The 27058-nt window shown below is 39.9% G+C and overlaps 1 protein-coding gene across 1 annotated transcript in view; it reads right to left on the reverse strand.

The window, feature by feature from the left end:
• LOC149920149 (uncharacterized) overlaps positions 1-20207 on the reverse strand; it is a 566570-nt gene extending 546363 nt beyond the window's left edge. The window contains exon 1 of the mRNA XM_090130161.1: positions 20111-20207. The gene's annotated coding sequence lies outside the window, so the exon portion shown is untranslated. The remainder of the gene's footprint in view (positions 1-20110) is intronic.
• Positions 20208-27058: the final 6851 nt, after the last annotated feature.

Below are 27058 nucleotides of genomic sequence, written 5' to 3' on the forward strand. Positions count from 1 at the left end.
TTGTCCCTCGCTGTTCTGAACCTGTTGGAATGGACCCTGGCCTAGCATTGTGCTCTTGCTCCAAGGGAAGCTATTTCTTCTCCCACAACCTGGATTCTGTGAGCCACTGGCCATATAACACCCTCATACTGGCTTTGGACTTGCTAGTTTTAGTCGATACTAAGGTCTCTTCATCTGTACTTTTCAATCGTGATGGAGGATCTGCTCAACAAGAGATATATATACATAAATCTTAGTTGAGTGAGAAGGGAAAATTGCTGTACGATTAAGAAACTCAGTATATAGTAAAATGAATTTTAGTATCTAAACTATGTGGGTTATACACAGATAGGTTAGAAAGTTTCACATTAACTACTCAGGGTCTAGTAATGATGACTCTTGGCCAAGTGCTATAAATCCTGTTGTGCTTAACTCTGTAACTATAGGTGTGACAAAGTGTATCTCTTTTATCTATGAGAAATATTCTTTGGTTCTTGGATTGTTTGCTTATGTCATCTGAAAAAAAAATGTTCATTTCTTCCTTGTCTTATCAGTTTTAGTATTTTGACTGACAGTCTCAGATGTTATCTGAATATGAACATCCTTCAGTTTTAGATGTGTCTGTTAAAACAAAACAAAACAAAACAAACAAACAAACAAACAAACAAACAAACAAAAAACAATATTCAGGTAACTTCCAAATCCATTGGACTTGGAGCTACAGGGTACTTTACCACACTTCTAGAGCTGAAACCAGTGCAATGCTGGGAAAAGATTCTCAGTGTGATGCATATGTTTGCTGTTCTTCCTGTCTGCAGATCTGGGTAATAGGAAGATTCAGAGTGTATTTCAGAGATGAGGCTGAAGAGGTGTGAATGCCTGCAAACACACAGACGTTCTTGTTTGTACAAGCAAATTATGCTCATGGATCATTTAGAAATTAAGATGGATGTTAGTCCATAGACCTCAAACCACATTGTCTCATATCTTCAGTGCTTATATACAAAAATCTCCTCTGGACCACTAATTAGCCCAGCTTGAATGTATCTAGCAGATTGCACAAGCAAACACATACACAAAGGTCTGAAATTTCCTAACTGCAGGCCCTCAGAACCAACAGGCTTCCAGTGACCTCCAAGTGTTGATAATTAAGTACATGTACAGTATGACGACAAAGTGCCTATGACAGTGTGATTGTACGGAAAATAGTGAAGAAGCACAGTATTTAACAAGATTACTGCAGTAATCAGGTACTGTCCAGCAGATTGTTTTCATGTAATTAGCCTCTTCTATTCCCCCTCTTTAAGTTTTCCCTTTCTCCAGCCATGCCTGCTCCCAAGAAATGCATTCCTATCTATGCACTTTTTTCCCACTGGTCCCACTATCACTAAATGTATATCCAAATGTGATATTTCTGATAGTCCTTCCGTGAACAGACTTTGCAGGATGATTTCATCATATGACTGGAGGCAGGATTCCAGCCACATTCAGTGTAGCATGCTGTATCTGAAAGAAAAAAAAAAATAAGAGGACTTGCAATACTTCTCTGACTTCTCTAGTGTATTTTTGAACTTTAAAAATGCCCCCAGCTTTAAAAAAAAAAAAAAAAAAAAAAAAAAATCTGTCTGGAAAGACCAAAATTACTTTTACTTTGTGAAAATTCATTTTACAAATTCCGAATGTCTAACTTGTAGCAGCAAACTGAGTGTTAATAGCAAAAGGGTATTTGTCTAGTTTCCGCCAAATTGTCATGTGCAGACTGTTTAAAACATGAAGCATTTTCTATAGGAAATAATTTCTAAGACTGTAGTACAGAAACATACATTTATTTTCCTGTTCTTATTTGCACAATATTCATGCTCTAGTAAGGTTCTTGCTCATCCTGCATAGGTGATCTTTTCTGCCATTTTGATTCTTTATTATAAAAATATAATTGGCTATTCAGGTTTTCTGAAAGCATATGAAACACCAGAGACATCAATCAACCAGTTCATCTCTTAGAGTGAAATACAGATGGGGCTGTAGGAAATAAAAGGAAGAAAAGCCATCTTATCTATATTACAACATTTTTGTTCAGTTTTCAGTCTGACTCCAGCTTACAATATGTAGACAATGAAAAGACTAGATCTAAGGCACACCATCGCTTATTGAATACTAGGATCATGTTCTTTATAAAATCATCTTAAAAATGATAAAAGATAAGATTGCTGCTGAGTTGAATTTAATTTTTTTTTACTACTTTTAAGAATACCAACCTATCATCTAAATGATCTCCTTTAATGCAATATAGTTAAAAATATGGCCATAAATAATAGGATATACATTATTACTGCACATAAGAAATTTGATCAAAATCATTGTGATCTCTGCAACTCCTCCTCTTAACTAATGAAAGACATTTTTTGTTCAAGTGTAATTGATTCATAAAGCTCAAGTGCTACACTTTCTACTTCAGGAAGCCTGAAGTTATTTCCTTTGTTATTATTGTTTGTTTTGTTTTGTTTTGTTTTTTGTTTTCCTTAAAATAGAAGCATGATATATTCAATTGAAAATGAAGGCAGTCTACTATGAAGACAGGATTGGAGTTCATTATGAAATTTCAAAATTCAGTTTAACTCTAAAGGAAGCAACAGGAATACATTTTATTGACAGTGGAGACTAAACAATTCATTTATATTTTCTGAAGAAAATTGGGCATAGAATATGTCTAACTGTTTGGAAATCAGTCCTAGAGAAAAAAGATAAAGTTGATATGATGGCAAAGCTAATAAAAAAAAAAAACCTTAATCATTCAGATCCTGCTCTCATCAAAGAAGGTGTAATATTTGGATATCTGATAATTATGATGCTTAATCGATGTGTTGCCTTCTTCATTAACAGATTGAAGACACAAGGTTTGTTTTCTGAGGAGTGCAAAACACTGAGAAAAGATATACAAATATATAATGGGAAATGGGTTGAAACAAAATGTAAAAAAATCCCAACAAACTGTATCAACTAGTAGCTTAATCATTTATACAGAAGTATGTCAATATACGATATTTTAAAAGGAAGGAAGAAACCAGGTATCTCACCTGTTTTTAATGTCTTTATTATTTTTATGAATATTTTTTCTTTTATTTCTTTATTGTAGTGGTTGTTTTTTTTTTTTTTTTTTTCATTTTTATTTTTTTCCTTCAGAAACACTTTAAACTTGTAGCAGACAAAGTTTTACTATATATCTGATTGATTGACTAAGACTTGGTTATTATTTTATGTAGGCCTGTAATATTTAGGTTGTTACAACCACGTCAGGATGTAGAGATGAATATGTCATTGGTTATCAGCCTTTTAAAGTAAGGTTTGGAAAATATGCAAAATATTTAAGAGTAAAGAAGAAGAAATTCAAATAGTAAGGAAAAACCTTTTTCAGTATATCTTTTTTGTAGAATCTAAAGTCTAATTTTGGCATGAAGTGCTGAAGAGGCTTTTATTCAGTTAGAATATTACTATTACTGGTATGTCTTAAATTTCAAGGCTATTAAAAGTAGGCCTGTGTGTCATCTCCTTCTTTCATTTATTTTTGATAGAGAGTCAGATCTGTGATACCTAAAGAGGAAATAATTTCATTTAATTGCCTTGAAATTACTATAATATGATTTCAGTCTGTTACATTGATTTCTGTAAATTGACAAAATATTTCCTCTAATTGGAGAAACATATACACTAGAATTTGGTTTGAGATTAAGACACCTAAATGTAAGCATCTACATAAAAATATCTATATATCCGCTGTATTTCCCAGTTTCCATCTTAGCCAATGAAGATCTTATCAAAGTAGTCAAAAGAAGCCAGTCAGATATAACTGAAATGTTACAAGTGGATTATTCCATAATTGTTTTATATCATTTAGGATAATCTAGGGTTCCTGATACCTATTAACCCTATGCAGGATTGATGGATAGAAATCAACATTTGCAGAAGATCTTCTAGGAAGAAAAGCAGCTGTAGATAAGGCTAGATAACTGTAACAGCTTTATGCCCTTTCTGCCTCTAAAGGTACTAAGGAGACTATGAAGTTTTATGTAAGTTTTATCACTACTAAGAGTCAGATTGCTTAATCTAAAAAGATGAAGACTAAAGAAATAGAAAATACAAAAAATCTAACATTAATAAAAGCATTATGATAGCTATAGCTGTTGCCTATCAGTTCTTACAAATTTCTATCAGTTACATGACCACAACTTTCTGTTCTTTAATCCTCTGACTCAGCTCCTCTTTATGGCCCAGCTCGGCGCTTTCCTCCTCCTCCCATCGCGACATAACCCCGCTTCCCTGGCCGGCCCGTTGCATGGCACCACACGCACAACGCGCGCCTCTCGGCGTTTGTCCCCCACCACATCCTTATCTCCAAACTGGAGGGATGTGGATTTGATGGGTGGACCACTCGATGGATAAGAAACTGGTTGAAAGGCCGCAGACAGAGGGTGGTCATCAATGGCTCTATGTCCAGGTGGAGGCCGGTAACGAGTGGCATCCCCCAGGGGTCTGTCTTGGGACCGGTCCTCTTTAACATCTTTATCAATGACATCGATGATGGAATCGAGTGCACCCTCAGCAAGTTAGCTGACGACACCAAGCTGAGTGGTGTGGTTGACACGGTTGAAGGACGGGATGCCATTCAGAGGGACCTCGAGAGGCTAGAAAGGTGGGAACAGGTGAACCTAATGATGTTCAACACGGCAAAATGCAGAGTTTTGCACTTGGGCCGGAGGAATCCCAGGCATCCATACAAACTGGAAGGAGCAGTCCTTGAGAGCAGCCCTGTGGAGAAGGACCTGGGGGTCTTGATGGATGAAAATCTTAATATGAGCCAGCAGTGTGCCCTTGCAGCTCGGAAGGCAAATGATATCCTGGACTCCATCAAAAGAGGGGTGGCCAGCAGGGACAGGAAGGTGATTGTTCCCCTCTACTCTGCTCTTGTGAGGCCCCATCTGGAATACTGCGTCCAAGTGTGGAGCCCCCAGTACAAGGAAGACAGGGAGCTGTTGGAGAGGGTCCAGAGGAGAGCCACAAAGATGATCAGGGGACTGGAGCACCTCCCCTACGAAGACAGGCTGAGGGAGCTGGGCTTGTTCAGCCTGGAGAAAAGAAGGCTGCGGGGTGACCTCATTGCAGCCTTTCAGTACCTAAAGGGAGCCTACAAACAGGAGGGGAATCAACTCTTTGAAAGGGTGTGACAGCAGGACAAGGGGAAATGGTTTTAAGCTGAGTGAAGGGAGATTTAGGTTGGACGTCAGGGGGAAATTCTTTACAGAGAGAGTGGTGAGGTACTTTAACAGGCTGCCCAGAGAGGTTGTGGATGCCCCGTCCCTGGAGGTGTTCAAGGCCAGATTGGATGGGGCCCTGGGCAGCCTGGTCTAGCATTAGGTGGGATGGTTGGTGGCCCTGCATGTGGCAGGGGGGTTGGAGATTCATGATCCTTGAGGTCCCTTCCAACCCTGGCAATTCTGTGATTCTGTGACATGACAAATATTGTGTATAATTTGCCAGATTCTGTCTGATTTACAGTATTACAAGTTTGTCATTCATATGAAGGGTTTCTTTCAGAAAATATTCAAGACAAATTCACATGTAAAACAATGTACAAGAGTAGAAGTATTTTAGGTAGACTGCTCTTGTTCAAAGCACCATCATCTCAAATCATTTTCACTAATGCAGCAAGTAAACTGAAAAGAATTTCAGCTTATATATTAAGTCATGTAATCACAATAAGCCTGTTTTGTTCAGAATTTATTTTTTTTCATAATCAGCAACGATATGTGAGTTCACACCTGGCTAGTGTTTCAGTCACAACAACATTCCTATATTTGATCAATATTAGCTTTTAGCAAAATAACTGATCTTTTCCCCACAGTTTATCTTCCTTGTAGACAGCATCCCTTTTATTCAGTACATTACTTTCTATATTCTGCATAATTAATATTCTCGTATGTGATCTAAGATTTCATACACGTTGTTTATGGATTAGAAGAAAACGAGTATTTTCACAGCCCATTACGTGATATGAAAGAATGCATGTTCACTCTGAACACAAAACAAAAAGCAAGGTGCAGGAAACATGTTTAATTGCTAAGACATTTTGAGTGCAGTTTCACTGGAAGTCATCATCTGTAAGTCTATTATTCTGAAATTAATATATCACAGAGACAGATAGTTGGGGGATATTCTAAAAGAATTTACTAGTCATGAAGTTTGAGTGTTAAATATTCATAATAAGCAGCATTGAAAATTCAAAGAGACTTTCATTTATGTAAGGCTGACACATGACAAAATTTAATGCTGACAAATACACAACACTATATGAAAAAAGGAAAAAAAAAAACAAAACACTATCCTCACATGTGGATTACACATAATCATTTTTTATTTCTTTTTTCTTTTTTAATATATATCCTGAAATAGATCTTAAACTGGTGCCAAATATTTCAGGAAACAAACAAACAAACAAACAAACAATTAATATGTATGGAGGGGGGATTTAAAAATGAGTTGTCTTAGAGACCATCTATTAAAAATGGCTAGCAAATTATTTCTTGAATGCATAAAACCTAGTTAGTAATAACTTACTGTATAGCAGAAATATATATGCATTTCACAGAAGAAAATGTACTACACAAACAAATAGTAATTAGTTGTAAACTTATTACTAAACATAGAAGATGATAATTTGGCAGTTGGCTTTCATATTACTTAGTCATACTCGTAGAAAGATTCACAATTTTAATTACTACCAAAATGTAATTAACACATTTAAGTTGAAGAGATACTTTGGATAGCTATTAATTTTCTATTCATTAAATAATCAAAATCACAGTGATATATAGTAAAAAAAAAAAAAAAAAAAAAAAAAAAAAAAAAAAAGTCATATCATTGAAGTTTATAATACAAAGCATCTAGTCTAAAAGTCTATACAAGTTTTTAATTCCTATTCAGTTCTGATTTAAAATGTTGTAATATCCATTCTGGAAGACAGTATGTTGTTTTCTTGGTTGTTGTATGTGTTTAGATAAATTATAGACTTACTAATTCACTTCTCTGACTCTACTCTGAAATTTACCTCACTCTTTAAGAAATGCCTACGATGTCAGAGGTGAATGTTGATGATATTGCAGTAGAGGCTGAAACTTCCTGCTAATATTCCATTAAATTTAGTTGAAGTGTGACAGATGGCAGCAGAAGGGCAGTCAGACAAAATGATATCTGACATAGATGAGCATACGAAGGAAAGTTTTGCAATTAAATTCCTCCATGCGGAAAAAAAATGGCACCCATAGACATTCCCTGACAATTGCTGAACATTTATGGAGGCCATACTGTAGATATGAGCTCAGTGTGGTGTGGATGGTGCATTTCAACTGTGATGATAGTGATGTGAAAGGCAAGCTACATTCCAGACAGCTGTCACACTACAAAATGAAAAGTACCTTGTCATCTCTTCCACATGACTTGAAGGATTATGACCACAGAACTATGTATGGAGTTGAGTATATGCTTCAGTGCTTTGGAAATTATAGAATCGTAGAATCATGGAATGGTTTGAGTTGGAAGGAACTTTTATGGTCATCTAGTTCCAATCCCACTGCTGTAGGCAGGTCACCTCTGACTAGACCATGTTGTGCAAAGCCCCATCCAGCCTGATCTTGAACATCTCCAGGATGGGAGCATCTGCAACCTCTCTGAGAAACCTGTTCCTGTATCTCATCACCCTTATAGTAAAGAATTTCTTCCTGTTATCTAGTCTAAATCTACCCTCTCCCATTTTAAAACCATTTTCCCTCATTCTGTCAGTACACACCCTTGTAAAAAGTCCCTCCTGAGCTTTCCAGTAGGTCCCCTCCAGGTACCGGAAGGCTTCTATTAAGTTCCTCTGGAGCCTAGGTTCTCTTCTACAGGCTAAAGAGTCCAGCTCTCTCTGCCTATCTTTGTAGGAAAGGTGCTTCAGCCCTCTGATCATATTTTTGGCACTCCTCTGTACTCACTCCAACAGTTCTATGTCATTCTTGTGTTGGGGGCCTCAGAACTGGAAACAGTACCTCAGGCAGGGTCTCACATGAGCAGAGTAGAGGGACAGAATCACCTTCTTTGACCTGCTGGTCACACTTTTCTTGATGCAACCTGATATATGGTTGGCCTTCTGAGCTGCAAATGGACACTGCCAGCTCATGCTGAATCTTTCATCAACTATTAGCCCCAAATTGTTCTCCTCAGAGTGCTCTCAAACCATTCTCTGCCCGACCTATATCTGTTTGGGATTGCCACAACCCAGGTGTTGGACCTTGCACTTGGCCTTCTTGAAGTCCATGAGATGGGCATGGGTCCACCTCTCAAGCCTGTCCAGGTTCCTCTTGATGGCATCCCTTCCCTCTAGCATGTCAACTGCACCACTCAGCTTGGTGTCGTCTGCAAACTTTGTTCACAGTGACTTACTTATGTAGATTTATTCTCATACTTGAACAATGAGTATCAAGCAGTTTATAAGCACAAAAATTTGTCTTTGAATATTTGCCTAGGAAAATAAAAAAATATAAATTATAATGAAAGACCAGTACGGGTATTTCTGCTGTTGTTATTTCTATAGTTGTTATTTCTGGAATAGCATAGGACCTATAATCCTTCTGTAGCATTTTAAAAACATTTAATATAAAAATAATAACCCATGACAAGACTTACAGTGTAATTATAGACTTTATTATTGAGTGCTGGGGACTTGCTCTTGTTGAATTACACTAAGGCTACATTGTTTTCAACTTCTGCTGTCTAATATATTGCACAAAGATAGGTTGTTCTTCATTTGAAATGCAGATGCATTGTGAGTTAGAGACAGAAAAACTTGCATTTGTGCAAATGTGAAAGTCTGCCCGAGCACAGTTTTGAGTCATCTGCTCTAGCTGATCCTAGTTGAACAGGGAGCTTGGATCAAATGACATCAAGGAGTCCCTTCTAATTTAAACTATTTTGTGATTCTGTGAAATAGACAGGAAATGTAAAGCAGTACTTGATAATGACCTAATCCTCTAATGTATGTATTTAGAACAGAAAAGATTATTAGAAGTCAAAAGTCAAAAGGATTTGTTTGTGAAAAATGTATCAAAACCATCAGCAGCAATAGTATAGAGAAAAAAAAAAAAAAAAAAAAAAAAAGAATGCTAAAAAGAAAAGAATGTTAAAGCAATTTTTTTTTTTTTTTTTTTTTTTTCCTGTAGGAATCGGTAGCTTTTTATTTTTATCTCTCAGTGATAAGTCTGCCATTCTCTGGAAAGTATATGAAGGTCACTTTGAATGTGAATTGTACACTCTTATGCAGTGGAACTACAGTTCTTGTTAAAAATAAGTAATTATTGAAAAATGAAAGTAAATCTAATATATTTTTTTAAAGTGTAAACAAATGTTAGTCTTGAGATTGTGCACTGTGTGTAAGTAAATGTAATAACAAGCACAATTAAGTCGATTCATCTTGAAAGGATGAGTTAAAGTTTGAGTTTTAACATATATTTAAGCTCTTTTGTTTCACTTCCGTGTATTCTTGTACTGAAAAGAAAAAAAAAAAAAAAGGAAAAATAAAAAAGTACTAGTTATGTTCTCATCACTGATTGCCTTTTAAAATGCAGCTTCTTTTTTTGAAGTTCAATCACTTTAGCATCATTCTTCTTACAGTTCCTCTTCTATTTCCCTTTAAGTAGAGTTTTAGCCAGTTTCCTGGCATGAAAGTTTTGGTTTATCAAAATCTACAAACATTTATTTCCTAGTCCTTTAAATAGCAATCTCTTTCTGAGCAATTTTTTAAGCAATAATATCTGATTAATACTTAAATTGGGTAATTTCAGAGCACTCTTTCTTTGATTGTTTCATGTTATTAGAAATAGCCCTTAATTTCTTTAATTTTGACTGGAAATAAACAAAGTGACAATTATAATGGAGTGATTTGAACAATGACTAGGGGAAGAAAAATATACATTCTTCTACAAAGAAGTCAGATGCCCTGAGAAAATCTTGCTGCGTCTCAGTCTATGGGAACTCTATGAAACTTGCCATTCATAGAATCATAGAATCATAGAAAAGTCCCTAAATATCATTTAGTTCTAATCTTCCCTGCTATGGGCAAGAATATCATCTACTAGATCAGGTTGCTCAAAGAGCCATCCACCATGGCCTTGAACTCTTTTAGGGATGAGGTATTCACAGCTCCTCTGAGCAAACTGTTCCAGTACCCTCCACCTTTTGAGTAAATAATTTCTTCCTTGTATCTAATTCAAATCTACACTCTTTTATTTTAAAGCCATTACTTCTTCTCCTATCATTATACTCTGATAAAGGATCCTTCCCCATCTTTCTTATAGTCCCTCTTTATGTATTGAAAGGTTGCTATAAGATCTCTTTGGACTCTTTTCTGGGATGAACAATCCCAACTCTCTCAGCCTCTCAACAAAGGAGAGCGTCTCTAATCACACTCATAGCCCTCCTTTAGACTTGCTCCTACAACTTCTTTTGTTGAGAACCCCAAAGTTGAATGCAGCTCTCCAGATAGGGTTTCACAAGAGCAGAATAGAGGGGGAGAATCACCTGCCTTGGCCTGCTAATTACATTTTTTGATGCATCTGGCTTTCTGGATTACAGGCACATATCATATTCAGCTCATATTCAGCTTTTTGTTCATCAATATCCACATGTCTTTCTCTGTAGGGAACTTTCTGGAGTATTCTCACAGAGGCAACCCCTCCCTCCCTCCCCCCCTCTCCCCCCCTTTCCCCACAAAAAAACACAGAAGTCCAGTACCAGAACAAGGAAGTTTACTAGAACAAAATCAGAAATGTAGAAATTTGGGGGATAAATCCATACTACAAAATAACTTGGTTTTGAGTTTTCTTTTGAGTCCTGATTGTTCATATATCTTGCATAAATGCTAACTGATTAATATCTCCTTTGTGCTTCACTGAATGCAAAAGTTAACAGAACCTTCACAAAAGATTCTAAGGTTAAAACAGCATTTTTCAGTCTGTCTACAACGGATCAGACCTAATACTAACAGTCTGGAAATATTTCTTTTTCCTTTATATATCTACGTGTGTGTGTGCACATATCTATGTATAAATACAAATTGCATGTGTTTACATATACCATCTGGTAAGTTCCTAAATCAAGAATGTCAGGTGTGAATTTCCATGACATTATCTCAGTGCAGTTATTAACTTTATTGACCAACCAGTTTTCTCTTTCATTTCACTTCTGGTTCTTACTATTCGTTAGCACAAGATCAAAGAGATTGCCTCAAGTCTGAATTTGAAGTATACTAAGAAAACAACTGATGGAACTTTACTGATGGAGTAGAATTACAGAGAAATGCACAAGTAGTACACAAATACTGGGTTGGTTGTTTCACAGACAATAGAAATTCCTACATCAGTTGTAATTTAATCTATACATATGCATCAGGGAAATCAGGGCTCTTCTAACTATGAATACAATATATTTCATTTTCACTTCATTGTTTTCTTCTTTCCCTCATTTATGTAATAATTTATTTATAGCTAGGGTAGAAAATTGAAAAATTCGTGTGTATTTGATTTCACTGTCGAATCTTTAGGAAGTTTCAGCTGACCATTTATAAAATAGTGCTTAGAACTTATCTAATTTAGTTTTGGTGCTTTTGCCTTGACCACTGATGACTGTGATATCTTCATCAGTGTGCAGTTCCCATGCTGTTTTAGCTGTTTCATTACCAATTCTTCTCAGCCTTCCTCTACTCTACTCCAGCTAAGTTCTATCATACCTAGATATTTATTTCCCCTACCCCTTTTTGTAGTAATTGTTGCAACTTCAGCAACTTTCACTGTGGTACAAAATCATCACTTTGACCATCTGAACTCTGACTCTTAGCATCTCCTTTCCCTTTTCCTAAACTCCTGAACAACTCCAGTATGGACTTTCATATTTTTTGCTATATCAAAACATCTTTCACCCCCTAATATTCAAATTATTTTTATGTAGCATAGCATCTACGTAAAGTCTTTATAGTTTTCTTTTGGCTTGTGTATACACATGGGATATTTACATCCTAACACTATCAGTTGTGTTGTGGTATGTTGTGTTTTATTTGTCTTTTGCTTCTCAAGACTTCTTGTCTCCTGGAATACTTCTTTCTCTCTTTCTCTTATTCTTCTAAATTCATATACAGCAACTTCATCCCTCCTACACTTATCATTCCTAATTGATACAGAAGAACCTTTCTTCTGATCAGAAAGCCTTTTTACCTGTTCCTGCGGCTCATGAAGTAACAACTTTCAACAGATAAAAAGAACAGCTCCAACTAGAACTCACTGTGGAACATTATGACAGTAGAAGAGAATCTACTTGATCATTCAGCAGGATGATGCATTCACAGCCTACCTTGCCTAAAGAAGATCTGAGATGTTGAACAGAGTTACCTAATTAATAGGCAGACATATATCAAATAAATCAGGATAATTTGCACAGGAACTGCAAATGGCAACTCAACCTAACAAGTAATCTTGAAAATTTTTAAATCATTGTTGCAAGCTTTATCAAACAGGAACTCTAAATAACATACATATGTTTTCTACAATTTAATTTAAGCATATGTGTCAGAAAAAAAATAATGGCTCTGGATCATTCTGGCTAAAACATTTTTCAAAAGACTTTATAGTAAGGAAGACAGCTAGAAAATTAGCATTTATGTGATAAGCAACAGAAAATGAAATCATATAATAAGAAGCATCTCAACTGAAAGTACTAAAAATTCTTTCTAGAGTCTCTCAAATGCTCATAAGTAACATAGTTCTTAGTTATATGCATACGAAGCTGCTAAGAATATATTAGACATTAAAAGACATGTACATAGTATGCAGCTGCATGAGTTTCTGCTACATTTTTCATCTTAAATACTACAATAACTGCAGGTGCAGTTAAAACTATTAACCCTTTTACTTTCATTTGCACATGCTTTCCTTTCAGGGGATGTGAAATTCTTTATTTGCATGTGTTTTATATATAGAAAGAAGCATTTTAAGTAGAAATCTCCAGCTATTTATTTTACAGGAACTTAAGGTATGAATCATGTAATTAACCTTCAGGATTCTAAACTGTATTTAATTACCAGAATGTAAATACAATAGCAAAATCTACAGTCTTATTCTTACATTTACTATTTCATTTGAACACACACATGGGATTCAGATTAAAATTCATTGACATAATTTAAGAATATATTAAGGAATTAATATACTGACATATAAATGAATTTAGCTCACAAGACTTTAATATTTTATTGACATGATGAGACTAACCAACAAAACCCTACAATGGATGAACATTCAGAGAAGATGGTCAAGGGCAACATGGAAACAGAACTCAAGGAAAAAAAAAATATATATATATATATAGGATTGACTGACTGTTTTAAAGAAAGCTGAACAAAAATGGACTAGAAGGTGGCCTTTTATTTTTAGACAAATGGCTATATCAGTTGAGGAGATCAACTGTTTACTTCAGTTGAATGGACAAGCTATTTTTGCAATGTTTTTTTCCTAAATAAATCAAAAGAGCATACACATCTTCCTGAACTACTTAGACCACCAAGGGGCAAATGTATACTGATTTATAGATAAACATATATTTACAACCTCTTTTAAACCATTGATATTTCTTGATAGCATTTTTCAAAAACACTGGAACATGTTGGCTTTTTAGAAGACTAATCTAGTGGGAAATGCACTTTCAGCTGTAATTGAAGCCAGTTTGAAACTTCATAGGTTTTTAAGCTTACAAACAGAATGAAATAACCTGTACTGTTTATGGCACTAGATAAATTGAGCCTCTAAGAATTCTCCTGGCCTACTAGAAGTGCAGGATATTAAAACTTTGATGTAGAAATGTGACACTGGACATATTTTTCATGGAATGGGAGAACACTTCTGTAGGAGTAGGAACAGATCTGAATCACATATAAGCTAAATCCCAAGTTCTTACACTGTTTGCTTTTATTATAGTACACAGTGATAAGAAAGCTTTATGGGCAATTAAACACCAAAAATAAATTTGAAGTAGCTCACATTTGCTAGTTTCCACTTAAACCCATTATGTGGAATGTCTTTACCAGCTTCTTCTTCATTCCATTAGTGAGGCTTTGAGGTACAGTGATGCATCATCCTTCTGTCTTTCCCCAATATTTTTAGCTCCTTTACAATCAACGATGATACACTTTTCCTTGGAAGCAGTTTCCAAATGACTCTTGTCTCATTTACTATTAGAATAGAGAAAAACTAGAAAACAAAAATAAACAAAACAGACAAGCAATGACAGAAACAAATTCAAAACAAAACAAACAAAAAATTACATAAATGTGTGGAATAAAATAGAAACACTGTTTTTCAAATTTAAAACCACTTTTCCTCAGTATTTTCCAATAAACGTGTCAGATTAGTATTTTTTGGTGGTCAGTATACTGCTTTCTAGAAGTGAGTATTACTCTGAGAATGAAAGACTAGAATCACTTCTTCATGGAAAGAGAATAAGTAAAATTTGGGTAGAAAGGATGGCAAGACTTTTAAAAGATTAATCATTTATCTTACATTAACTGTAAGTGGAGACAGATTGTGTTCTTTCTGCATTAATATCACACATTAATGTACCTCAATTTCTCTCTTGCTAGCAGCAGCAGCCTCACTAGTAAATTACATTGGTGTAGGCAAAACAGGCAGGAAAGGCATCTATGTTTCCTTCTTTAGAATGCCATGTTTATATCAAACACATATACTGTGTGCATAGTAGATTAAATCCAGAATCTTTTCCGAAGCAGAAAAATATACAAGTCTGAGAAAGACTCTGTAATTTAGTAACCAGGACACTTGATGGCCTCGTGTTATGTGATGTCAAGCTCACATAAGCGCTGCCCCAGTTTAGCTGGGTCTGTTGTGATAGGAAAGGGGTTCAAACTATTACAGGGAAGATTTAGACTGATGCAAGGCAAGAACTTTTTTTTTTAAGATAAGGGTAGTGAAGCACCAAAATAGGGGGCCTAGAGAAGTTTTTCTTACATTTTGACACCCAAAACTGCACACAGTGTAGATGAGGTTGCATGAGTGCAGAGTAGAAACAATCAGATGCTTGACTAGGGCTAGAAATGCTGTGCTTGATGCACCCAGCTACTGGGAAGCACAGGGACCATCCTGAATCATTTGAGTGAGGGGATCTGTACTGGCACCTGGAGCAAGGCTTTAGGCTGTAGCCATATACCTGGTGCTGGCTACTCTTTGAGGGAGGCAAATGTCAGTGTTTCCAGCCTGATGTGCATGGGATTTTCATATGCATTTACTAGCAAAGTTGTAATAAAATAGAAACACTGGACTATCCCATGAATAGCAAGGGTCAGATCAAAGTATCTGGTAGGTGAGTGGTCTGTGCTAGTACACCCAAGAGGGACTTGCAAATGTGAAATATGTAAGGGGTGTACATGTGTGTTTTCAGTTAACTTCAAGTTGGGCTAGCCAGCAAGCAGGTGACCTGTGGAGCAGGTAAGGGATGTAGGATCCTGACAGGGATAATTGACAGACTGGGAAACTGAAGGAGAAACTGAGAGATCTGGGCAGTGAGCCTGGAATCAAAACAGGAACACTAAATGGATGAGAGTCAATGCTAGGCACTTTAAGGATCTTCAAATGTGCGTATACTTGTGAACCTAGAGAGTGGTATGTGTGCATGCATATTCATTAGTGAACTTCCATCTCTACCAGACAGAAGAAGAGATCTTCAGCTATGTGTATATTTTGTGTGTTACTGAAGGCAGTCATTGACTGGAGCAGCCTTTACAACAGTTTGTGTTGGTGTTGCTTTGCTGTCTTTGCGTGTCTATGGGATATGTGTTCAACTCTGATATCAGTTGAATCTACATAAGGAAAGCAGTCACCACTGGGCACCAGCCTGGGCCCCAGTAGCCAGCTGAAAGAGGCAGACACGCACTTTATTTTTCCAAAGCCCAGGACCCTATTTCAGCCACCTGAGGCTGTCACCTCCTACCCTGACAACACGCAGCAGGGATGACATGAAGCTCCCCATACCTGTTTCCTGTTCAGCACTGGCCCTACTGAGCCCATGTCCTATTCTCACTTCTATCAATCCCTGTCTGCAGCGAGGTGCCTTGCACCTGCAACTTCCCTGCTCTAGGTTGGGTTTACAGGACAAGCCTTACCCTGCCCAAGACCCTATGAAGCTGCCTCTGCTCCTGATCTCTGGCTCCAAGGAACCACCAACTTGTGCTGTGCTGGATAACTAAATTCAATACATTTCCTTGAAAAGCATTTGTGAAAAATTGATATGTATTATTTATGTGTTATACTTCACAATCCATACTGCTTATAGTCAACTATAATTTTTTTGTTCTACTTTGTAATCTATTGCTTGCTCTGAAAACTCTGGCTTCACACTGGAGGAAAAAAATAAAAAAAATAAAAATAAAAATGTATTCCCTTGTATACATTAGGAACCAAATGAGTATGCTAGAAATACAAATCTAATTGATAAGTTTTTGTCAGTAACTGCAGACAAATGGTTTCTTTCATTTCATGTCAGATATAATCTCCATTCCCACAGTAAGAATAAAGCTAATCAAGAAATGCTTCCTAAGTTAATTTCATGAAAAAAAAAGAAGAAAAAAAAAAAAAAAAAAAGGAAAAAGAAAAGAGTACTGTGATAAACATTTAATAAGACAGAACACAGAAGTCTTTGAATTTCATGAAGCTGACATTAATTTTGATTGTAAGGTTCTAAAATGTGCGACCCAGACACAAACCCCCCTCCTTTATCTACCCAGAATCCTTGTGGGAACACAAAACTGATCACAGGAGTGTTATACAAAAAGTACTATTATGAGGCCATTGACTTTCACAGAAAGGCTATTGTGTTCATTGTATTCAAAGTGCACCATTTCTCAAAGATGATGAATTTAGTCCAAAACTTAGCTTTTTATTGGACATGGAATATTATCTTTGCTCTTTTGTGACAGATCTTGAATTCAAATAATTCATTTGTGGTAAGCTTCATTATTAAATGGGAAATTACAATAATGTTGCACAGTAGCAACCTATGGACCAATCCTTACTGCCAAAGTAGACAAGTAACAAAACAATAAACCAATTTGCACTTAGTTATGTGAAGGACAGATTTAGAAGTGAAGTTCCTCATATCGCACTAAGAAATTAAGTCTGGCAAATTTTCAGGTCAGTACATGAAAAAAAGAAAAAAAAAGTTCCCTGACTCATTTCTTTGCTGTCATGTGTGATTACCTCATCTGATATAATTCACAGTGTTTTCTATCTTTTTTGCACATCCTTGAGATGTTAATGTCTGATTTTTACTTTTGTTTGTTTGTTTGTTTTTTAAATACAAAAACTATTTATTTCAATTGTGCTTTGTTTAAAAGGTTGTTTTTAGTGTTTTACAGATTTCTCTGTTCTTTTTTGGTATTTCTTCAGAAGCCTAAGTTAGCGTTTCCTGCAAATTTATGTGTATTTCATATAGAAATTATGGATTCCAGCTTTGTAAAATACATTTAACCAATACTCTGGAGAAAACAATAGTGCACCACAAAGTAGACTGAATTTGAATTAAAAAAAGTTCAGTAACAACCATTCCAGATTTGTGCATGAGAATTTTCACGTAATTGCAAAAGAAATGCCAAACCTTTATAAACGTTATAATTCTGCCAATTAAGCATTATTCATATGAACATTTACTTTCCTTAGAATGTCTTTAATTTTAGACTTAAATTTCTTTAATTCATACAACACTGACCAGTAGTAGTGAAAACAATCCTTTTAACTATTATCTATTTGCAAAATATTTGTCTCTGTACTTTTAACTCTAAAATCTATTTATCTATCTACATTTTTTTTCTTATTTTCCTTAGTTTGGACATAATCCTTCTGTCCACAGTGACTACTGTATCACTGTTACATTTCTATGGATCCATGAGTTGTAGATCAGATGGGCCATCTACGGGGACAGGACATATGTTATAAGATCACGTAGCAGCATGTAAAGAACCTTCTGATAATTCTTCAGTGCCAAATACACAGCCTGTGCCAGAAGCCCAGCTAGCTGTTGTCCTTCAGTGTTCATACCTATGCTTCTGCAGCAGTAATTCCTTTAGTGATCTCTAATTTTATGGAAAGAAAAAGAGGACAACTCACCAGTGCTCTACAGTGTGGTAGGCTAGCCTTGGCACATAGACAAAAGCTCATTTACTCTCCTCCCCTCCCCTTGCCCCCACTCCCTTTCTCAATAGGATAGGGGAGAAAATAGGATGACAATCTTGAGTCAAAATAAAAACAGAAAAATCACTCACTAGTTACCATCACAGGCAAAACAGACTTCATTTGGGGAAAATAAATTTAGTTTGTTGTCAATTGAAATAGATTTAGGAATTGAAAAACAAAGACAAATATTAAAACAACATTTTTCACCCACCTCCTTTCCCAGGTTCAGTTTTGTCTCTTTATTTTTCTACTACCTCTAACCCTGAGATTAGTGAGGTAAAATGGAATGTTATGGTTAATACAGGCAAGGTTCTGTTTGAGCTTCCCTCCTGCTCACACTCTTCTCCTCCTCTAGTTTGGGTATTCTTCACAGGCTTCAATTCTTGAGAAAAAAATCTGCAGTGTGGGTCCACCGCAAGCCAGTTTCCATAAGGAGAATCTACTGAAGCATGGACTCTCCACAGAAATATTATCTCCTTCAGAAAATATTTAGTTTCTTCAGCACAGCACCTCCACATCCTGCAGTGGATTTCTGTTCCAGTAATGTGATAATTTCCTCCTCATCTTCCTCATTACACACTGCTGTTTTTCTCTCTTTCTGTTCTCTCTTTCTTTCTATCTGGAATGTCTGATCATTTCTTAAATATATTTTCTTAGGGGAGAGATCAGGCCAGCTGACTGGGCTTTGTCCTGCAGTGGGTTTGATGGAATCAGGCTGTATCAGCCACAGCCATCTCTGCAGCCTGTTTGATGCCAACATCTTAACACCTGATGCAATTATGTCAAACCCCATGGCTATTATCAGTTTCATATTTTTTTCTTGAGGTGTCTGCAGAGCTCAGGGGAATCCAGGGCTTCTATCTTTCCAGTCTAAAAAAATCCGATAATGTGACAAACAATTGTAAGATTACTCAATTTTTCAGAAATCAGATAATAAACAGAGTGTCAATGTTTTACGGGCTGGTTTGGCCCGGTTCCGCAACTAGTGGGGAGGAGAGATTTTGTGAATTTGCGCCTCCAGAAAAGGGAAACGGAACCCCAAAATAATTGAAAACAGCAGCAACAATATGAGGAGAAACAAAGTAATTTACTAAATATAGTATCGGAATCCAAGATAATACACTATAATACAATATAATTAGAATTAAAGCTAATAAATCAAATATAATGAGAGAGAGTGTCCGAAAGGTGGATAGGCCTCACCATAAAGCTGAGGTAATGTGCAGTTTGGCTGAGCAGCAGGGAGATAAAGAAGAGGTGACGAAAAAGAGCGCATCAGGTGATCTTGCCAGGAGTTATATCTCCTCTCTGACCGCAGAGCCCCCTGGGGTATGCAGTTCTTCTTCTCTTCTGGACAGGTACCCGGAACTGGAGCATTAACACCTTAACTCCCAGTGCACTATATGATGTTATGATGTGGAATACCGATAACCAAAAATCACAAAACCATGACACTTGCATATCGTCAGGAAAAATCATGCTAGAGGTATAGGCCAAACTAATACATAATCAATAGTTTTCCAGGAATTCTGATGCATATTCATTACAACCCTGAGAGTTCATTAGCATGCAGACCCTCCCCACTTGCACATGCATAGTGGGTTGTGGGATGAAGATTTGTTGTCTTCCTCGCAAAGGCTTCTGACCTTCCTCACTGTATTCTGACCTTTCAGGGGGCAAACCAGTTTCTTCTTGCCCTGTAGACATCTAATCACCTCCCTACCAAATATCCCTGGGTTGTTCTCAAACCTTATCGGCATGGCCTTCATCCCCCTCACTATCCCAAATCCAGTGTCTGTCTGTTGCCGTTCTCTCTGCAACACTCGTTTTCCACCCCATAAGGTGCTGCTTTGCCAGGGAAACCGACCCCATACCAGGTCGGGGCCAAATGCTCACACAGACCCCAAGTATAGGTGAAGCAAAATGGCGTTTATTAAAATGTAGCAGGCACTTAAATATTCTCGTCCCGCTTTGTCTACACCCCTTGCATTCACGCTGTCCTATCGTGGGACAGCACCTGGCAAGCCCTGAGCATAGGGAACCTGACCCCGTCACACACCGTCTCCTCGCCACGCCTACTACATCTCCCCCTCCCTATGCTCAGTAATATCCCGTAACAGCGCGAACGCAAACGCTACAATTGTTCCCGATACCTGTGATACTCTATACTCTATGCATTGGTCCATAAGCTACTACATAATCCTTAGCAAGCAATTCTGAAAGCACATAATCACACACGGCAGAATAGCGGCAATACACACAATTACTAAGAGTGCTAATACTATGTCCTTAACTATCTTCGCAATCCAACTCCCGAAGTTGCCAAACGTCTTCCTGAACCAGTCTCCGATGGGGTCGTCGTCCACCTGGATCCTCTCCGTATGGTCTCGCAGGGCTTTCAGCGCTTTATGGATGGATACGCTGTGGTCGCTAAGATTGAAGCAACACATTCCTTCTAGGTGTTCACATTCATGCCCCTGTGCCAGGAGCAAGAAGTAGATGGCTGCTTTGTTTTGCAGCACCGCATGTCGAATGCTGTTTGTGTCCTCTAGCATCGCATTCAATACTAATGTTGTTAAATTCGCCTGCTTAACTGACCAACATGCTAGGCGTTCTATCTGAGCCAAGCTCTGTGCTGCAGCAACCCCAGGGTCGTTCAGAGATTTTATCAAACATGCCGTTTGGCTAGCTAGATCGGTGTTGTTACGGCAGCTGGAATGGTTTGTAGTGTACCTCGCAAAGGCTTCTAACGTGTATTGAGGGATGCCCATTAGGCAAGTGCAAAAAAGTGAGGTTGCCGATTGCAAACTAAAGCAAAAGTTGTTTTGGCTCGTCTTATTTACCTAAGTAACCCATAAATTCCCTGACAGTGACAAAAGGTGAATTCCCTGACAGTGACAAAAGGTGAATACCCTCGCTCCCTGTGATAAAGCAATAACCACCACACACACTAAACATAGCATTTGCCTGATAGAAACGCATTTTCTCGTTGGCAGCAACGGTTGAGTTTCCTCCACGCTTCTCCCGGCCTTCTTTCGGGGTTCCTGGGCTGTCTCCTTCTTCGGCGTTCACAGGAGCCATACCTGCAAAACTCAGAGTCCCTCGTTACTGTTCTCTTTCATCAGATCTGGTTTGACCTTTCTCGCCGGGATCCACATGACACTTCCCGTATTGACATGTTTTACAGCAGCATACCCTCTACCCCATACTAGAATCCTCCATCCTGGCTCCCATATTCCTGCCTCCGTTCTTATTTTGACTAGAGGGCCTTCCTCTAGAATTCTGGGTCGCCAGTGCTTTTCTACTGGTGCCCTGCTGGCATCCCCTCTTTCATAGTGATTTAAGGCAAACTGAGCTTTGGCCAGTATCTCTCCTTGTCTTGCTATTGGGATTCTGTCGTTATATCCCTCCCCCTCCCCAAGAACATAGATCTTTTCTTTGAGGAGGCGGTTAGCCCTTTCAACGATGGCCTGTCCTTGTGAGTTTCCCGGAATACCCGTAGTATGCTGAATTCCCCAGGCCTCTAACCAATCCTTGGTGGATCGTGATGTAAAACATGAGCCGTTGTCCGTTTTAATCTGCACTGGCAAGCCAAGGACCGCAATAGCTACAGCCCAGTGGGCCTGGGCCGAGGTAGAATTAGCTTTTCCGTGTTGGGTAGCCACGATCATCGTGGAGGCTGTGTCAACAGTAACTGCCAACCACGACCGAGGTGACATTCGCGGCTCCCACGTAAAGTCCGTCTGCCATATTTGCAGCAGCCCTAAGCCGCGGGGGTTGACCCCCGCCCCAATAGCAGGAGCTGAATTACAGTGAGGACAGGCCTGCACCACATCCCTTGCAGCTGTAATGGAAATACCACAGGCTCGAGCGAGTGCCCTGGCGCCTATGTGAAGCGTGGAGTGGAGATCTCTGGCCTTTCGGATCGTCAGGACACGGGACCCTGCAGCCGCATCTGCGGCTGCGTTGCCCTCTGAAAAGAATCCTGGTACATCCGAATGACTTCTTACATGTAAAATTGCTATAGGCTCTATTCGGGTGCACAAAGCATCTTCTAAGATAAGCGCTGCTTCCGTACTAGGGATGCCTTCTTGGCCCATTTTCAAAGCGAGCTTAGCTGCAAAAGCAGAATCTGTGACTATGTTACAGGGAAGGGAGGGCCAATAAACAATCGCCATCGCAACAGCCCTGACCTCGAGCATCTGAACGCTGGCGCCCGGATCTGTGAAGATTATGGAATCCCAGCGACCATTTGTTTCCCACACTACTGCCCCTTGCCCCGTTGATGATGATGCATCGGTAAACAGGGTAGGCCCTTCCACGGGCGAGTCTTGCACCCTGCACCGTAACGACAGCTGCAATGGTCTCGCTAGTTCGAAAATAGGGGGCGAGTCCGCAAATGTGAGGGAAGCTGACGTCCCTTCCAAAGCAAGCAAGATAGGCTCTGGGAGTGGTAAAGAATCACGAAATGATGTAGGGAGATAGATAATAGAAGGTTCTTGTCCAAAGGTTCTGACAGCTGTATGACGGCACTTACGAAGAAGCCTAGCCAATATTTCCAGCCAGGAGGAGTACGCACGCGTGGGCTGAACGGAAAAATGCCACCACAATGGTTGCGGTTTGGCTCCCAAGTCATGGCCTATAACAGCAGCCGCCCCACTCTCGCATTTACAGGCAGCTACTTCTAGCTCCTTTCCAGGATCATATCGAGACAGAGCCGATTGACAACAGGATTCTGTTATTTCCTTCCATGCCTCTGCCATTTCGGGCGTGATGGAACGCGCCTCGTTCGGATCCGAGCCCTTAAGCTGCTCATAAAATGGCTGCATGAGGCGAGGAGGGATCCCCAGTGCCCCTCGAATCCACTGTAGGGCTCCTACTAGCTTCTGCACATCCCATAGCGTGCGTATCCGGGGTTTGATGTCAACCCCGACTGGGTGGACAGTTTTGTCTCCCAGCCGATATCCTAAAAACTGGACCCCCGATCCTCTCTGGATCTTTTCAGCAGAAATAGTGAAGCTGGCTGATGTCAGGAGCGTCACCACTTGGGCTTCTAATGACTGGAGCCCCGATGGGGTCGGGGATGATAGCAGTAGATCATCCATATAGTGCAGCAGGAGGAACTGCCTAGGGGACTGTCGGACCGGGCTCAGGACTCTGTCAATCACTATCTGACAGATCGTGGGAGAGCACGCCATCCCTTGTGGGAGCACTCGCCAGTGATACCGACGAGCCGGGCCTTGGTTATTACGGACAGGAACCGTAAAGGCAAAAGCCTCCCTGTCTTGCTCAGCCAGGGGTATGGAGAAAAAGCAATCCTTCAAATCGATAACAACAACCCCCCAGCCTGCAGGCACGGCGGATAGTACGGGCGCACCCTGCTGAACTACACCAAAAGGCACTAACTGAGCGTTAACTGCGCGCAAGTCGTGCAGCAAGCGATAGGATCCTGACCGCTTCTTTATCACAAATACAGGAGTGTTCCATTGACTAAGAGAGGGTTCTATATGACCTAAGCAAAGCTCTTGCTATACTAATGCGTGAAGCGCTACAAGCTTTTCTGTCGGTAAGGACCACTGATCCACCCAGACAGGTCGCACTTCCTGTCTCCAGCGCAGTGGGATTGCATACTGCGCCGACAATTGGCAGATCGTGGCCCCCACTATAAATTTGTTATGCGTGCTGCCCCTGTTCTGCTGTAGCAGAACAGGCCTTTCCAGGGAACCATCCCTGTTGATTACGATAATCTCAACCATCTGGGCGGACCTCCGGGTGGGCGTTGTTCCTCCCACTCCTGCTATCATCTGTGCCGCCCCTGTAGGCCATGTAGAGGGCCAATCGGATTCCGCAATAACCCGATGCGATAGAGAAAGCGCCCGTGTTTGTAGGGCTAACTATAAACGCGGCTGGATTCGCTAAACCCTTTTCTTTCGCTTTCTCTTTAACTTTAGCCCAGTCAGTAACCGGGCCCCCCCACCGGCGCGGGCTCCCTCCCGGGTGCGGGCTCCCACACCGGCGCGCTCCGCCTACTGCCCTATCGCGTTCTTCAAGGGGCGGTTCTGGCTGTGACGTTTTGTCCAAAGAAGGGCATAAAGACGGAGCAGGTTAAGGCGAGGGCGGGGCTGTCGGCTCACATGACTGACTCGGCGACTCCTTCTTCTGCGTCTCTCCGCCTCCGCTCTCCGCCGTCGGCGCCATCTTTGCCTCGCTGGATCTATGAGAAAGCAAAGACCCGCTCCCGGCAGCCCCCGTCACGCTCCGATCCTCCCCGAACCCTCCTTCTGCCTTTGCCGCTTTGAGAGCCTCAAGTATCAAGCCCCACGTTTTAAGCTCTGAGGCTTTTTGGTCGGACATGGCGCGCTGGCACAGCGCCGAAGTAAGTGAGTCCCACTTATTTGAATCGAGCACCTGTTGAGGGGAGTCCAGCTCACCCTCCTTTTCTAGCCGCGATAACACGGCCGCGATCTCCTTCTTAGAAGGAACGGTTTTACCGCAATAACTTTTACAGAAATGTAAAAATACCTTAATTTTAGTTACACACGCGACCTGCCGCCACCTCACAGGTTCCACCGCAGTGTGTCTTCCGTAGGCGACCTGCCGCCACCTCACAGGTTCCACCGCCTTACGGGCACGCCGGGCAGCTACTACTCACAGGGTGAATCACGTCGGGGTCACCATTTGTTGCCGTTCTCTCTGCAACACTCGTTTTCCACCCCATAAGGTGCTGCTTTGCCAGCGAAACCGACCCCATACCAGGTCGGGGCCAAATGCTCACACAGACCCCAAGTATAGGTGAAGCAAAATGGCGTTTATTAAAATGTAGCAGGCACTTAAATATTCTCGTCCCGCTTTGTCTACACCCCTTGCATTCACGCTGTCCTATCGTGGGACAGCACCTGGCAAGCCCTGAGCATAGGGAACCTGACCCCGTCACACACCGTCTCCTCGCCACGCCTACTACATCTGTCATCCCTTATTTTTCCAATAAGCTCTACATTCTTACTTCTATAAACTATCTCTAACTATTCCCCTTCATCCCTCTTATTCTCAGTCACTGTGAAGCCTTCTTGCCTTTTTACTTTCACTTAAGGGGCCCTTTTCACCTTTCACACTACTCTCAGACAGATTGACACAGGGTGCACTCAGTCCCCTTGTCTAGGTCATTATGTCAACAGTTTATGGGCTGATTCGGCCCAATTCTGTGACGAACGGGGCAGAGAGATTTCACAAAATCCATGCCTCCAGAAAAAGGGAACAGGGGACCCCAAAATAATTAAAAACAGCAGCAACGATCTGAAGGGAAACAAACTAATTTACTAAATATATTATCCGAATGCAAGATAACACACTATAATACAATATAATTAGAATTGAAGCTAATAAATCAAATATAATGAGAATGTCCGAAAGGTGGATAGGCCTCATCACAACGCTGAGGTGAGATGTGCAGTCCAGTTGAGCAGCAAGGAGTTGGGAGGAGAGCCGACAAAGAAGAACAGGCAAAGAAGAGAGGACAAAGAAGAGCGGACGAAGAAGAGCGCATTTGGTGACCTTGCCAGGAGTTATATCTCCTCTTTGTGACCGCAAAGTCCCCTGGGGAATGTAGTTCTTCTCTTCCAGACAGGTACCCAGAACTTGAGCATTAACAGTTAAACTACCAGTGCCCCACATGAAGTTATGACGTGGAATACCAAAAATAAAAAATCACAAAACCATGACACATTAATAAAGATACTGAATAGGACAGGCCCAAATACAAACCTCTGGAGAACATCATTTGTGACTGGTCACCAACTGGATTTAACTCCATTCACCACCACTCTCTGGGCCCGGCCATCCAGCCTGTTCTTTGCCCAGTAAAGAGTGTACTTGTCCAGGACACAGGCTGCCAACTTCTTTAGGAGAATACTGTGGAAGACAGTGCCAAAGGCTTTGTTGAAGTTCAGGTAGACTACACTGACAGCCTTTCTGTCATCCACCAGGTGGATCACTCAATCATAGAAGGAGATGAGTCTGGTCAAGCAAGACATGCCTTTTGTGAATCTATGCTGGCTAGGCCTGGTCCCCTGGTTATCCCACACAAGCAGTGTGATGTCACACAGTGTGATGTTCCATAACCTCTCCTGGCATTGAAGTCAGGTTGTCAGGTTTGTAATTTCCCAGATTCTCTTTACAACCCATCTTGTAGATTTGAATGACACTGACAAGTCTCCAATCCTCTGGGACCTTTCCAGTTGACCAGAATTGCTGACAGATAGAGGAAACTGGCTTGGCAATCATGTCTTCCTACTCCCTCAGGGTAGATTTCATCTAGCCCCATGAACTTGTGACATTTCAGTTGGAGCTGTAGGTATCTTAACTGTTTCCACCTGAAAAGTGGGACATTTATTCATCCCAGACTTCCAGGTCAGGGGGCGGAGTACCCCAATGACAATTGGTCTGACTTTTAAAGACAGATGTCAAGAAGGTATTGACAACCTCATTCTTTTTGTTATCCTCAGTATTCAAGTTCCCCACCACATATAGTAAAATTATTTGTCTAAGAGAGACAGAAGTATTCTGCCTCTCTTATAAACTATTTGTTTATAATTATTTTTACAGGTAAGAGGAAGTCAAATTGGCACTGTATTGTAGAATGCAAATATATCTTCAGCTAAAGAGATTTACTGCTGGCAGATACACTGAGGAATGTTCATTCTCAGTCTGCATCCTGTATCTACAAATCATCGTTTCGTGTTGTGCCCTTTATGATCTTTTTATATTTGTTCAGT

Source organism: Phasianus colchicus, chromosome 1 (assembly GCF_987193195.1).
Source record: "Phasianus colchicus chromosome 1, bPhaCol1.hap1.1, whole genome shotgun sequence".
Classification (NCBI taxonomy): domain Eukaryota; kingdom Metazoa; phylum Chordata; class Aves; order Galliformes; family Phasianidae; genus Phasianus; species Phasianus colchicus.